The 15,692-nt window shown below is 33.4% G+C and overlaps 1 long non-coding RNA gene across 10 annotated transcripts; it reads right to left on the minus strand.

The window, feature by feature from the left end:
• Nucleotides 1-4,030: 4,030 nt before the first annotated feature.
• LOC147405029 (uncharacterized) lies at nt 4,031-13,602 on the minus strand. 10 transcript variants are annotated; one of them, XR_015178046.1, is made up of 8 exons: nt 11,616-13,602; nt 9,983-10,143; nt 9,860-9,897; nt 7,666-7,738; nt 7,460-7,581; nt 5,220-5,370; nt 4,461-4,529; nt 4,031-4,300 (listed from the first exon to the last, which is right to left on the minus strand). It is a non-coding gene; the product is annotated as an uncharacterized LOC147405029 (long non-coding RNA). The 10 variants fall into 10 exon arrangements; XR_015178052.1 differs by having other exon boundaries at nt 7,666-10,143; nt 11,616-12,529; nt 13,350-13,602; XR_015178051.1 differs by having other exon boundaries at nt 7,666-10,143; nt 11,616-12,525; nt 13,345-13,602.
• Between the last annotated feature and the right edge of the window lie 2,090 nt (nt 13,603-15,692).

Here is a 15,692-nt window from a genome sequence, read left to right on the forward strand (position 1 = left end):
GAGCAAATCCCTAGGTCTAAAATTGGCCGACTCGACTAGAATTTCGAAAGAATCAAGCCCATCAAATGATTCACGAGTGAACTCAACTGAACTAAATAAATATGTATTAATTTTATTAAATATTTAAATTATTTTTAATAATTTATTTATTCTACAAAAAAAATTTTAATATAAAATTTTCAAGTTTACTCAACAATTTGATTCAAAAAAGTTGTGAGTAAGGTTGTCGATGAGCTGCATTTTGACCAGCCTGACCTATTGTGGGCCAGGTTTGGGTAGTTATTGGGCCAGACCAGAAAATGCCTACTTCATGTGTAGGACTGGGTTCAGGATTTCGAGCCAGGCCAGTCGAGTGGCTTGTTTCAGCCCATATATATTTATATAAGGAAAATTTAGACTCAATTAGCCTTGGGCCAAACCCAATTTGAAGACTTGGCCCAGCCCATTTAAAGCCTTAGTTATAACTTGTAAGGCCGAAATGAATTCAGCCCATTATTAAAAAGATAATAATGTTATATAAGACTAATAATAACTGTAAACAACTACTAAACTTATTTGAACAATTGTTATAGTTCGTGATTAATATTTAATTTGTGTGTAATAAGTAAACTAAATCTGTAAAGAGTCTGTAGGCGTGCAAGGATGTCTGGCACGTGTCCTTTGTTTATTCTAATTTTTTATTTTTGGGTTAAAGTTTTTTATAATATTCACATCGCACTATCATTTTCCAATAAAGAAAGCAAAGAAGGCTCGTTTTTCAAATACCGACAAATTGAATGGTAGTGTCACGTGCAAATCATTACCGTTGCACGCAGTCTTCTCCTTTTTGATTCCATCAACTTTGACTCTCTATGGAGTGTGGGGCTGTAATTTTTCCAAGGCAAGGAATAACTGTTGACTAACTCAACCCAACACCACTTAGACGTGTTGGGCTGTCGATGAATATTAATCCGATCAAATACAAGAATATTCGAATTAAAAAAATATTCGATTTTTAAAAATTCAACGAACACTCGAAATTAATATTTGAATTCAGATTCAAGTATCTTATCAGATATTCGAAAGTAAGGGACCAAAAATCTAGGGATCAAAAAGTTGTTTTAAAGGATTGTAGATCCTTTCTCCTGAGATCTGAGGGGAATTCTAGAAAAGACTAAAAATTATTCTTAATTACTTCACTTGACGTGCTAGTACATTGTTTATTGACTGAGTCATTTTTTATTCGAATAACATATATTATGATATTTTTGAAACACCCCTTTAAATTTGGTGATATTAAGTTCACCCCCTTGCAAAATGCAAGATTGGGTTTACCCCTCTTTAACCAAATGTTTCCTACAAGACAAATGAGATCCATAGAATTTTTTTTCCACTTCTTAATCTCAACAAGTCACCAAAACACACTATGAGGTCTTTCTACTTCATGATTATATGGGTTAAATCCACTTTGACACATAATCACCTGCAATTTAAGGTGGAAAGGGGGTAAGTAGCAGGGAAGTTTTCTAGTAGAAGTAAAGGTTTCAATTTATTAGTCATCGCATGAAGGAGTAACCATTCTGAACAATAGAAATAATGCAAATTTTATTAATAAAATAGAATAAAAAATATTAAACAACGTAAGTAAATAATTAAATAGAATGTTCATCTACCAATTTGTCAATCTGGTAAAATATTTAATATACTTGTAAAATCATAAACCAATCGTCACATGAGATATGTATATTAAAAGTAGTGTAAACAATCAGAACATTGAGGAACACGTCGGTATAACCGTCTCGGCTATAGTAATCGTTATTCCAATACTTAACTTGTGTGGAATCCCACCAATTTTTTCTTGATTTTATTGTCGGTCTAGCATACCACATTGGGGTGATCATTTATCTGACTCAGGTTAGCTGTGACCAAGGTTCAAATGCATGAACCAACTTTGTTGGACAGTCATTTGACAACTATAAACTTTAGTAATCACTAATAAGTCCAGGAGACACTCCCATGTCCTATCCTATCATGCAATACAATGTGAACATCGGTCATCTTTACACTATACAATATGCACCGATATACAAACAAAGTTATGTGTTAAAAATGGAAGAAATATACCAAATATCAAGAAAGATGTTGTTCTCTTAAGTGTCTCATACCACAACAGAGATCAATCACTTCTAGTGTTGTTCTAAGTAACACATCGTATCTTAAACAAGAGTGGTTACTTTTCTAGGCGTTCACTAGTCTTTTAATTGATCACATAAATATGTATTTATCTACGTAGTTATTTATGTATATATTTTTTCTATCATTTAAAATACAAAAGATGTATCTACGATGAACCTCCATTTTTATTCAATATGTCCCTCAATCTATCCATCCGTCTATTTCGACTTGCGTGGCATAGTCCGCAACGATTTTCATTCTTTCAATGGAGTCACTCAACACATACACTACAATCAAATATTGGAGAAATCTTTGATTTCTTTATCTATCAATCAATTAAAAAAACACTCATTTTGATTATCTTTAAACATCAATGCAAGTATTAAATTATAACAATTTAATAATATTTGTACATCATTCTTAAATTAGTTATAGAAAATTGAAAAAAAAGGTAATAATTTTCTTAAGAAAATTACAAACATTTGTAAAAACATTTGAAAGTTGGGACTCAATTACTGCTCCTTACTTTGAAATTTTGACATTGCTTCAAGTAAAATACATGAAATTTTATTATAATATTTGTTTAATAATCATAACTTACATTTTTTAATACATCTTTATCATGAACAATTCATATGCATGATTTTGGACACAAATTATATTCGAATCTATATAATCAAGGGAAGTTTATTATATAAAAAATCACACCTATTTCCATTTGTTACCAGACAATTATCGATTAATGGGTATTCCCAAAATATTGTAATATGTTTCTCATAAGATGAAAATGCCCTTAAAAGTAAGAGTCAGAAAATCTGACTTGACAATGACATTAGCATATGGTAGGTTGGGAGACAGAAGAAAGATGACAAAAGATTACTTTACAAGCTTTCCCCATCTTCTTCTTCTTCATTTGTACTAGTTTTTAGAAAAGCATCTTCCTTATCGTCATTTTCTTCTTCCAATTTCTTTTTCTTCTTCATCCATGTGATCGAGGTTCGGAGCATCTTCTTCTTCCTTTTTTATTTTTCTTATTTCTTCTTCTCTACTCCATTTTTATCGTTGTATAAGGACGTATTAACGAGTTAAGTAAAGGGTAAAGACATTTTGATTCCTTTTCATCCACCAAATGAAATAAATGAAAATTTCCTTTGAGTCCCTATTTTTTCATTATTCTTTCCTTAATACAATCTGTAAGCTTTCTTTCCTCTCCTTTATTTTCTATTTTCATGTAAAATTTGTTATCACTTTGGGAAAGATTGATTACATCATTATATTAAATAATTACATAGAGAGTCTTGATATTTCTATCATCATATGATTTTTTTAACATAACAAATATTAGTAAATTTCGTCCTAATAACCAATTTGTGAAAGATCTATGTACACATAGTGCGGACATACTTGTATTTAAGTGCTAACAAAGCTACCACATAGTGTTGACAAATAATTATTGTAGGTACATAATTTCTGATGCCCACGAATTACCTTTTTTTTTAATTTTTGAATTCTTCGGAATCACTACCATTCATTGAATTCAAAGCACTATGTGAAAAAGTGCCTTATTTGACGGTTGAGGGCCATCAAATTTTGCAAAATTTGACAGACCATCCCGTCAAATTTGCCAGTCAAAATTTTCAATGTAAATTTTTTTTTTACGACTCAAAGACGTCAAACTAACTAAAAAATGCAATTGCCCAAAGTTGTAGAATTTGTCTAGGGAAATTTTGACAGTTGTAAGCCATCAAATCTGGGCAACTTTCAACTTGAATTGTATCTAATAAAAATTAAAATTTTTTTGTTGTAGTTTAGTAAAGCCCGCAAACAAATATACGACATCCAGTTGTACACCAAGTCATCCAACAATCAACATCCAGTCATTCAAACTATTGTCACACAATCCATAAAAACTATATTTCACTAAATAAAATCTAAAATATAATTGCAAATCCAGTTTGTTAGATAATTCACATCCAAGCCATGCTGATTACAATGAGTTCTTGATTTACAAACAACCGATCTTGCCATCATCATCATCGAAGCCTTATCCGAAAGATTTTTGGGTCAGCTAATTAGATCTTGTTCCTCTGTGATTTCCATCCATAGTCACATGTTACAATCCGATCTTGTAATAAACCTAAATGAACTAAAACAAAAGCATTTATCAAAGACAAAATATTATAACAAGTATCATCTTTACGAAAGCATATGTCATAACTCAATAACTAAAATTCAAGAAAAAAGTGCTAAGGAACTGAAAATCTAACTCTCAACATCACAGAAAAAATTTCAAAGGTAGTACTTACAAAAGGCAACTTCTGAAAGTTGCATCTCTTAACAAGCCAGGAAGACAACATTTTAATGATCCACAAGTCCTGCGTTGTGTAAACAAAGATCATGCATGATGCCTATATATATATAAACAAAATAGTATAAATCTAAAAATTGCACCATTATCTTAGAATTCAGTTCGTGTTTACACACTCTTTAAAGCCCCACCAATCCATTGCTCAGATTCTCAATCAGTGAACCCATCCATAAAAGACTATATACAAACATGAAAAATATCAAACCCACTGACCATGCTCAAATGCAACTAGTATAAGTCATCTATCACATTACTTGTTTGTGTTAAGACATAAAATATAATCATGCAATCAAAGAATGCCAAGAGCATTCACAATCATTGTTTTTATCTTCTTTTGAAAGAGAAATTGCAATAGCTTGATATATATCTTCATACTCAAACAATGCATCATGTATTCAAGTTCCTTTGCAAAATAAAGTTAGAAAAGCACTAACATGAAAAAAGCAACTTAACATTTAAAAATCACAAACCCATCATCTAACCAAGGCTATGATATGTTCATAGGAGATAAAGAATATAACCTAAAACAGGAACCCATCCCTATCAAACTCAATAGCACCTCGTATTCATCAATTAACTCTAAAACTATAAACTACGTACTGCTTTCCAACTAAATGTGAGGGAACAAAGTACCCTGATCAAGTAAGTTGAGCATGAGATAAAAGAGAATCCCAACAAGATGCAATAACTGAATTACCGTAAAACTAGAAGGTTCATCCAAAACTCTATCATTTCCAAGCTTCCCATGATTTTGCCCTTTCTGGAATTTATGGCTAGAACCTTTAAAATTTTTGCTCAACCAACCCATAATGTGGAAGCCATCTGCTCATGGTCTGACAAATTTTTTCCTGCACATACATTATCCATTTAAGAAAGAGAAACATCAAATACAAAAGCAAAGGTGTCGCATTCATGGGAACCCAAAAGTGTGAAATGAGAACACAAACTGAGGAAGTGGATAGTGGATGTGTGTTTAGTAAGAGCCCAAAGTTCAAAGTGGATTGATGTACCCAATTGAGAAAGGGTTACCAAGAACTAGGTTATACAATGTTTGTGAATGGGTTTAAAGAATTCGGTTAGTAAGGACGAGATTCCTAAAATATCTTGCTCAAGCTTGCATCTCCCTTGAGTCAGACTTTTATACAATTTTTTTTGAAAGGTCAGTAGAGTTAAGGCAGACCTAGACTAGCATAAGAAGGGGTTCAAGGGATTTGAACCTAAGACCTTGGGAACAACCTCCACTAGATCTTACCACTAAGCTATATGAGAAATGAATAACTAATCCTAAAGAGATCTTGTAAAGAGGTTTAGTGGTTGTATAGAATATTATAGATTTTGTTGATCCCTTTCAACAAGTAATCATCCTTATCTGAACTGTTCCTGTATTGGTTGCATTAGTTTTTGCCTGGGTCTAAAATGAGGATGACAATGGTATGCAACTATTTTAGTGGCGAGAGTGACACATTCACACTTTGCTATGTTGTGTGCAATAACAGTTTCACACCATTTATTTTGACAACGACGCCTTATCCTAAAGATTCGGGTTGGCTAAACCAATCCTGATATTCTATTTCACTCTGTCTAGAGCCAAAGTCTTCTAGTTATTTTGACATAATGCTTTCAAAACATGTTTTTCAAGAACAATAACAATAACAATAACAATAACAATAACAATAATAGTAATAGTAAATAAATAAACTGATGAAGAAAACGTCTCTTGAATTTAAACTGTTTTAAAATATTTAGAAATTGTTTACTTGAAAGTCATCTCAATTGATTTTTCTTGTAGTTTACTAACTATTAGGATTGCTCTTGCATTTCTACAAATGCTTCTATCCTAATTATATTATCTATTTTTTTTATTATTATTGATGGGTTTGTTTGATTTGTGCTGGAATAATTAGACTTTGTTAAAATTTTCTATGTTCAATTAGATTGATTTGATGGACGATAAAACTAACATCTATGAGCCTAAAAAGATCTTACCACTAAGCTATTATGAAGCTTTGTTTGCTTTGCAAAACCTCCACTTTCAGTTTTAAGTTAGATAAAAACACCTTAAATTTTCTCTAGCCATAGTTCTTTTAACAAGGAACACACATATCAGATGTGATCATTACCCTACCACCGAAGCAAATAAAGGCAATAACAACAAATGTTCACTGGCAATTCATTACACTTATGTAATGAAAAAAAAAATGAGACTAAAAACAAGTCAACAAAAAGGCTTTCAATATATGTGAAAGGCAAAAATAAATGCAAGTAAAAAAAAAACTCAAAATCAACCAAAAAGGAGGACTTGTCTGATTGCTGTCATAGTTACTAATGAAAATCCTATAACTACTCATTTACCTTGTGTCATAGTATTTGGTGCTTTTGCATTATAAATTTCCTAATAAGAAAAAAATTCAGATTGACATCTCAACAATCTAATGCAGCTGCACAACCACAAGAGTGAATAAAATGATACATTGGCAAATTGAAACATTATATTGCTAGTTTCCATTAGTTGGTTCATAAGGTAAGGTGCATATTCCAACACAATCACAAACCTCCCAGTGATTCCTATGCTGTGAGCCACACAAAGTCTTCAAATGCTCTCATTGAACTATATTGAATGCATTGTTAGCATTGCATGTTTGAGAAAAAAGAAAAACAATGAGACGAGCCTTAAGATTTAAGTTATAATTATTTTTTTTTTAAAGTAACAAAGAACCCAACACAAGAAATAAAGAGAGCAACATAAAAGTCATTTTAACATATAATAATTCTAGAACCCAAGATTTTGTTTTTAATTGATAGAGAAGCTAAACCAGAGAACTTTCAAATTGCTTACTATTTCTTTGCTGAATAATGGACATAAATGAATAAATTAGGGTGTTTCCTAAAGCCTTAAAAAATACCGTGGTTTTTAAAAATAAACTTTAGAATCATTACCTCAATGAAAGGAAGAACAAGGTGCATTTAATAAGCCTCCTTGTTGGATAGTGGCAGATCAGTTCTCCACAATTTCCTTGTACCTCACATGCTCCACCACTCAGCTTGTGTTTTCCATTTATCTATCAAAAGAAAATCCTCCCAATAAATAAAGGAACCAATATGGGGTAACTTAACTGATATTTTTTTTATGAAAGAATATACACCTTTGAGATATTCATTTGATAACCTAGATTTCATTATCCACTCCTTACTTGGAATCGTCGACTTCAAAGGCATCTACAAGTTGACGATGTAGTTTTATTGAACTTTCAACAAATCGGGAAAAAAATTGTATCTTGACATAATCTCTTAAAGTGACAAGCTATATAAATTTGTAATTGGATGGGATTTGAATAATAATGAGTCCCAAATAGACCTAATCTGATCTAGACATGAGTAAGCAAAGACAGATAACAAAGGCGTATACCATACGCATACATCATACATGGATATATATATATATATATATAGCTAACATGGGAAGACAGATAACAACGTTGCTTTAGAGAGAAGCAAAGAATAAAGGTGAAGGGGGTTGGTAGTGGCCTAGTTGGTGGTGGACCCACTTGAGAGCAATGTTCAATTTCGTGGATGGTCAGGATCATACCATCCCAAATAACATTATCAAGACATGGTGGCACACATGCAGTATGAGAACCTAACAATTATGAGAGATTGATGATGAGAACTGATATAATAGTGGAAAATATTTTAAAATCTCATCCTGAGTTGAGGCAATCTTTCTATATATATATATATATATATATTCTGAAACATTCCTGAAATATTCAAACGTTGTTTAAGGTCAATATTTTATTATGTGGATGAAACATTTTAAAATGGTACAAAACTTTATAAAGTATGGTAATAAATGTACCCCAACCCAACACTAACACTGGATGCAGAGTAGGAAATGGTTTAATACAGTTTACAAATTGGTTCAGTCAATCACTCGTTTGAGCAGATGATCATCATAACTGTCTTCTGGTGCATTAGCCCTCATCCTAACCAATTAATTAAAGCCTAATGAAATTGACTTCTCCACCATTGGATGCATCAGCATTCTTGACTGGAACCCACATGTCTCCTCCTTAGGTTCCACCTAAAACTCAAAACTCAAACAAGCGAATACATCTTGTAGATACAATCTGCTCATAGTAAAAGTTGTACAGGTTTAATATACTTTTACCTCAGACAAACTATATAAATTTGTAATTGGATGGGATTTGAATAATAATGAGTCCCAAATAGACCTAATCTGATCTTGCCTTGTCAAAAGGAGGATGATTCACAATACACCAAATGCAAATTATTTCCACGTTGCAGCGATAAAGATGCAGATGTCAAGAGCTTGACACATATAGAAAGTGTCAGAATTGACTAACCCTAAAAAAATAGGATTTGTAGACTCAAAGTCTCAAACAACACTAAACAATGTGAAAAGTAAGAAATGTTTATGCAATAAAAAAGATAAATGAAAAACGTAATAGCATATCTTACAATTTGTATCATATATCCATAGACAAAATATATATATGTATAATTTATATATCTGCTTAAAAAAAAAATCAATTGGAATAGGTAGAATGGAAGTCATACTCTATGATAAATGTTAGTTACTATCTTGCATGGAAAGAAAAACAGAAATTCGAAAAGGGTGCACAAAAGTCAGTTTAAGTGTCAAAATTTGACACGAATACTTCACCCATTTAAAAGATCTTCCAAAAGAAGTCACGGTATCAACTGGACATTAATATCTAACTGTCTCCTACTCTCTTCTTAATTTTTAACTTTGAGATCTCTAACTAGAAGCTACACATTTAAAATAGAAACCTAAAACACAGCTCTAATTTGTGTTTGGTTTCACATAAATTAAACAATGCCTCTACTCTAGTAATAGTTGGCTACACATCTCATGACATAATACTTACTAAAGATACCCACGGGTACCGCACGAGTGGTAGTGCTTGGAATGTAAACTTCATCAAGATAAGGTCATTGAAAGTGGGGAATCTTATTGGACTTAGGTTGAATGGAGAAGCTCAATGCTTGTATTTCTCTAAACTAAACTAAGTATATCTAGGAGTCAATATTGAAAAAGAGCTATCATATATAGTTTCTCTAATTATTAGTTTGGTCTTTCAATAAGATATAATTAATGTTGCTTTAGTTCCATCAGCACTAAACTAATGACCATCCTGCATATTGCAGTCTCATCCAATCAGATTTCTTTTTTTAACATAATCTACAAGTTTTTGGAAGAAAATTGATTCGTATAAGTAAAATCATGGAAAAAATATTATATCATCAATTATGAAAGTAGAAATTTAATCTAATCCTGAGAATTGAGGAGAAAACCTTTGTTTGATTTTGGTATTAAACCCAGAGGAGATAAACTGCAACAAAAAAGTAGGAAATTAACCTTTAAATTGGGAAATGAAGTGTGAGATTCATGTGTGCACATGTGAGAAAGAGACTTACAGGTCTAAAATCGGGAGAAGAAGGTTAGAGAAATAGCTTGTTGGGGGCTCCACCAATGACCTTAGAGACACGGAGCAGAGCGAGTTCTGTGTTTAGATCCTTCAACTAGCTTAACAGATCTGGCTTTGAGTTAGCTTTGAGATCATGAACCTTGATCCTCACTGTTCAAATTCACAGAAAAATCAAAATCATATCCAAGTAAATAAGGTTTAAAACCAATTTAGAGATTGAAGAGTTCGTGGAATCATAAACCCTAGATCTCTTCTTCAATAACCTCAACGACGTTATGGATCCACCAACCTGAGAAATCAAGAGATCACTTTGAGGCTCCAGTTAACCCTAGATTTTATCTTCATAATGACTTTTTCTTCACTCCATTTTCAGTGTTGAGAGATTAGAGACAGAGAAAGCGATTAGATAGAGAGGGAAATGAGATCGAGGGAGACATAGAGATCTTATAGTTTCTCACAATCGAGAGAGAGAGAGACTTAGCAAGCTTTTTCAGTTATTTGCAACACTATTTGAACCGACCAACTTTATTGGATCCTGTATGATGAGATTTTTCAGTTTTCGAAGTTATCTTGATAGTCTAGTAAGTAAGATTTTTCTTTCTTAGCAAGACAACAAATTGTTACATGATGTTATGACATGATTGCATTTCATTTTTATCAGTTGAGAAAGATTAGTAAATCAAGTGCACGTGCAAACATGTTTGTATTACAAGCAACAAAACCCTGAGACAATAGTATAAATGAAATGAAAAACAACATAAATCATCATAGTTTTTAAGGATTTTTTAGGAGAGACCAGGGGCCCTTGTTCCATGTTTCCAAAATTTCAGCTAGCTTTTTAACAGTTTATAGGTATGCAAAAATGAACCATCTTCAACCAATAAAGATCACAGGCATTTGTAAGGTCCTTCAAGGTGTTGAGTGTATATTTTCCTTCACTCGAGTGTGTCATACCCCAGTTAAGACCCGTGACCCTCTTATATTCATAGTACCCTACTTCTCCAACAGAGTGGTCTTTTGGAGTCGTTGGTTGGTTAATAATGGTATCAAAGCGCTAGGTTCGTATAGGTCACAAGTTGGATTCTTTCCACCATATGGGTGAGTGGGAGTGTTGAGTGTATATTTTCCTCCACTCTCGGGTGTTTCATACCCCAGTTAAGCCTTGTGACCCTCTTATATTCATAATTCCCCCTCACCCCCCTCTCCAACAGATCAGTCTTTTGGAGTAGTTGGTAAGTTAATATGGTATCAGTGCACTAGGTTCGTATAGGTCACATGTTAAATTCTTTCCACCCTTTTGGGTGAGGGGGATTGTTAAGTGTATATTTTCCTCCACTCTCAAGTGTGTCATACCCCAGTTAAGCCCCCTAACCCTCTTATATTCATAGTTCTCCCCCTCTCGAACAGATCGGTCTTTTGGAGTAGTTGGTTGGTTAATACAAGGTACCTATCAAGCTATGAAAGACAAAAAACACCTCTAGTTCCACTACTTTGCTAAGACATGCAAGCAGATTCCTTGGTGAAGCGAACACATCCATCCCTCTTTTGGGTGTCATGCAGGAAAGGGGAAGGAAGTAAATTGCAAGACATTTTAAACAAAAGCTTTAGACCAGTGAGCATACCTTACTATAACCCCGAATCACGTTTCTGGCCTTGTAAATCTCATACTCCAAGGATTGTCCCCATGGGAAGTCAACCCAAGATCTCAAAGTATTGAGATCTGTCAGATCATGAGTTGGCAATTGTGAAGCACGACTTACGTGGTCCATTAAGTACGGCTGGACAGACTCGAGCCGTACAGACATCACAGACCCATTGTGGGTCCCCCATTCGGAACTTCACCGGCAACAAACTCCTCCCTTTAGAGCACTCACTACAAAATATCCCACCACAAAACCGGTAGCGATGCCTGTAGCACATAACGGGGTGGAAACGCATGCTACAATACATACAAGCTGAAGCAGAACTGTCAGGCAACCATTTTGGTGGTTCTGCTTTGATAATTTCTTTTGTATTACCAAAATTTGTCTCAGTGAGAGTTTGAGCCATCTCCTTCCATGCCTACTCAAGAAGATGGCTTGATAACCATGAAATTCCACATTCATTGATATTGCCCGAAGCAAGAGCGCTCACTTTTCCTCGGGCCACAAGTAATATCTTGAGTACTACATCCCACATAGTTAGCCCGTTATCTTCTTCAACAAATTCATTCCACCCCATGTCCTCATTAGGGAAGTAGTCGCCATTTATGCAGAAGCCTCTACTCCATTCGTTGTGCTTACTTTCCGACATTGGCGGAACGGAAACAAGTATCCAAACCCCAATTTCTTCCAAAAGTGGTGAGTCATAGTAGAAGTATCTACCTTATTTTGAATGGCCGACATCTAAACTTCTCTGTCGATGACTCTCCTTTGCAATATTTTGAGGTGCCTCAACGTTAATTCCTGGGGGCTGGGTCTTTTCTTGGCTTCGGAAGCAAACAGCTGCTATGGATGTGTTGTCTTCGGTATGCTTCTCAACTACCATGGATGCCTAACTATCAAAATATCCAATCAATCAACATTTCAATACCCAAGTTTCAAACCATAATTATAATTCCCATATCAAAACATAACACAAATAAATGAACAAAAAACTTGAATTGTTAAACTGAAGCAACAACACCCCCACCCCCAAAACAAAAATAACAAAAAAACACTCAAGAGGCAGTTTGTGGAGGAGGGTGGTTCAGGCTAAACATGGGGATAAGAGGTTTGGTTGGTATAGTGATGAGGCTAGAGGTTCGTATGAGTGTTATCTGTGAAAAGGTATTTTGAAAGGAATTGATAGGGGGATTAGATTCAGAGTAGGGGTGGGGGACAAGGTTAGATTTTGGGAGAATGTTTGGTGCGGTGATTCATCTCTGGCAGCTCAATTTTCATCCTTGTACACATGTTCGTTAAAAAAGAACAGCTCTGTGAAGCATTGTCTAATTCGAAACGGAAGCACATATTCTTGGGATTTGGGCTTTAAGAGGAATTTCAATGACTGGGAGTTATCTAAAGTAACATCTCTCCTAGATCTCCTAAGTTCGATCCAGCTCAGATTATCATTTTGTGCCCCAAAAAAAGGGTGAATCAAACAAACCCTTAACTTTCTTCATTCAAAACAAACTCAAGAGAAGTAATTTCATAAACGAAGATTCAAACAAGCTCTATGGCCCCAAATAAGAATTCCCCTAAACCAGTACATCCCAATCAATCAATCGATCAAAGCAATTCAGGTCAATTCCACCAAAACAGAATCAAATATTCCAGAAAAGGAAAAAAAAACACAAATTAGAGATCTTTGGGAATAATGGAGAACGATTACCGGACCAGAAACATAATTTTGGGTTCAGTGGTGCGTTCTTGTTCTTGGTCTAGAGAGAGAAGAGAAACCCTAGATTCCAAAGTCTCTAATTCTTCTTTTGTTTCCCCCATTAATGACACGGAAGGTAAATCGTATATTCTACGTATTAAAGATAACTGAGTCAGATCGGATTGGCTAGTTCAAACCAGAATCGTAGACAACAATCCGATCCCAAAAATCGGTTCTTTGAAGTTTAAACCAGAGAACCGTTAAACACTTAGCGGGCACGCCAGAAAGGAAAAGGTGAGAATTTTTATCGCCCAACAACTCTTTTATATAAGGGTGCTATAGGCATCCCAATTATTACTTGAGAGAACCCACACCGTAGAAAAATAGTTTTGGCTTACGTAGGTTAAAAGTTTCGGTTTTCTCCTCTAATTGCAAAATAATAGAGATGATTTTTATTTCACTATTCATCTTGTACAAATACCAATTGTGTCCCCATCATTTTACATAAATACCATTTTTGAATTCCCTTTTTCAATAAAAATATGTTTTAAATATAATTTTTGTCTATTATTTATTTTCAATTATTATTCAACCTTTTAAATTATTTTATTAAATATTTATAAAAATATTTTAAAAATCTGATTTAATCAATTATTCGAACAAAATCAACAAAAAAGTGTAATTGAAAATAAGTTTGATCATGAATATTCATTTTCTTTTGTAATTTTTTTAAAATTAATTTAAATGTATATATTTATATTTTCTACTAAACATATGATGATCAGACCAAATTGAAGTAGGGTCGATTCAATCAATAGAAATCTAAACAAAAAAAAATTAATTTTTAATTATTTTCATTGGTGGATTTTTTTTTTTTTAATATTTAAATTTGGGTGTAACAAGTAAAGTTGGGTTGCCAATAGCAAACTTTATATATTTAACTTGGGGTGTAATAAGTAAAGTTGGATTGCCAATAGCAATGTTATTATTTTTTATTATGTGAATAGTGAATTAGAGACATGAATAGGGATTTAGAAGTTGGAATTCGTTCGGAGTAGAGCATCTTGTCTATAATGAGAGAATATGCCAATAGAGAGACAAAAAGTAGAGATTTGCCTTGGAGTTTCTTTAAGACTTTTTGAAAATGGTTGATTCTCTATTTGACTTCTAACATTTTTCAAATGTGAATGTTACACTTTCTTTACTTTTAAAAAGCTTTCTCCTTCTTTGTTAAAATGATTTTAAAAAAATTTACTTCTATGATTTTTTAAATTGGTTTATTTCTCCTTTCTAAGTAAAATGTTAGTTTCACCATTTTTTTTTCAAAAGCTCGCTTACTTCCCTTTTGAAAACATACAATTTTCAAAATTGGTAAGGTTCCCCTTTGAAGTTCAAACAATCTTTCAGAAGTGTTTTGAATCAACATTTCTTTACATTTAAAAAGAATTCTTATTTTCCAATTGAAAGCATTTGAGTTACTCCTGCTCAGACTTTTAGAAATGTTAGATTTACCCATTTGGGTCTAATGTTCTTTTAGAAGAGTCGGTGTTACCTTTTTCTTATTTTTCCAAAACCTTATTTTTTTCCCTTATAAAAACATTCAATTGTCTCATTCTAAGATTTCTACCTAAGAAAAGTTCTCCTTTGGAGTCACAACATATTTCAAAAGTTTCAATGTTACACATGATTTGCATTTTTTTTAAAGCATTTGAGTTTTTCATTATGAGGTTTGTGAAATGGTAAATTTTTTCCTTTGTAAACTTTCAATGTTTTCTTAAGAAATTGTTGGGATTTTATTTCGAAGTCAATGTTGTGTTAGATTGGCCCCTGATAAGGGGCGGAGCCAGGGTTTTCTTGTAGTAGAGGCAAACTATGGTTAGTTGAATAGTTGAAGAACTTCTAGATGAATGGTTTTAGAGAGCAATTTAGAGGTTTTTGGTTAGAAGTTAAAGAAAAGGATATTTAGGTCATTTCCAATTAGAATATGAGAAGGTCCGGTAAATAGGCAATGTCATCAACAAAAAAATTGAAGGGGGGGGGGCAAAAATTGAGGAAATATTTTTTGCAATTTACTTTGAACAATATTTCCTTACTAGCTCCGCCCCTGCCCATGATGCTTTACTCGAGGAAATGTTTTCTGCAATTTACTTTGAACAAGATTATTTCCTCCCAGTTGAAGCCATTGCATTTGCACATCAGTTCTGTTGTGCTTTCTTTAGCTGGTTTGAGTTACAAAAGTTTTACCCCAAATGCCAAGGCAGGTTTATCCAATATCACATTTACATAAGTGCATCGGAAGGTGTTGGCTTGCCAACTTGGTAATGTTTATGAATATTAGTACCTCTTATTATTATTATTAT

Source organism: Akebia trifoliata, chromosome 4, assembly GCF_017979445.1.
Source record: "Akebia trifoliata isolate Shusen 1 chromosome 4, ASM1797944v1, whole genome shotgun sequence".
Classification (NCBI taxonomy): domain Eukaryota; kingdom Viridiplantae; phylum Streptophyta; class Magnoliopsida; order Ranunculales; family Lardizabalaceae; genus Akebia; species Akebia trifoliata.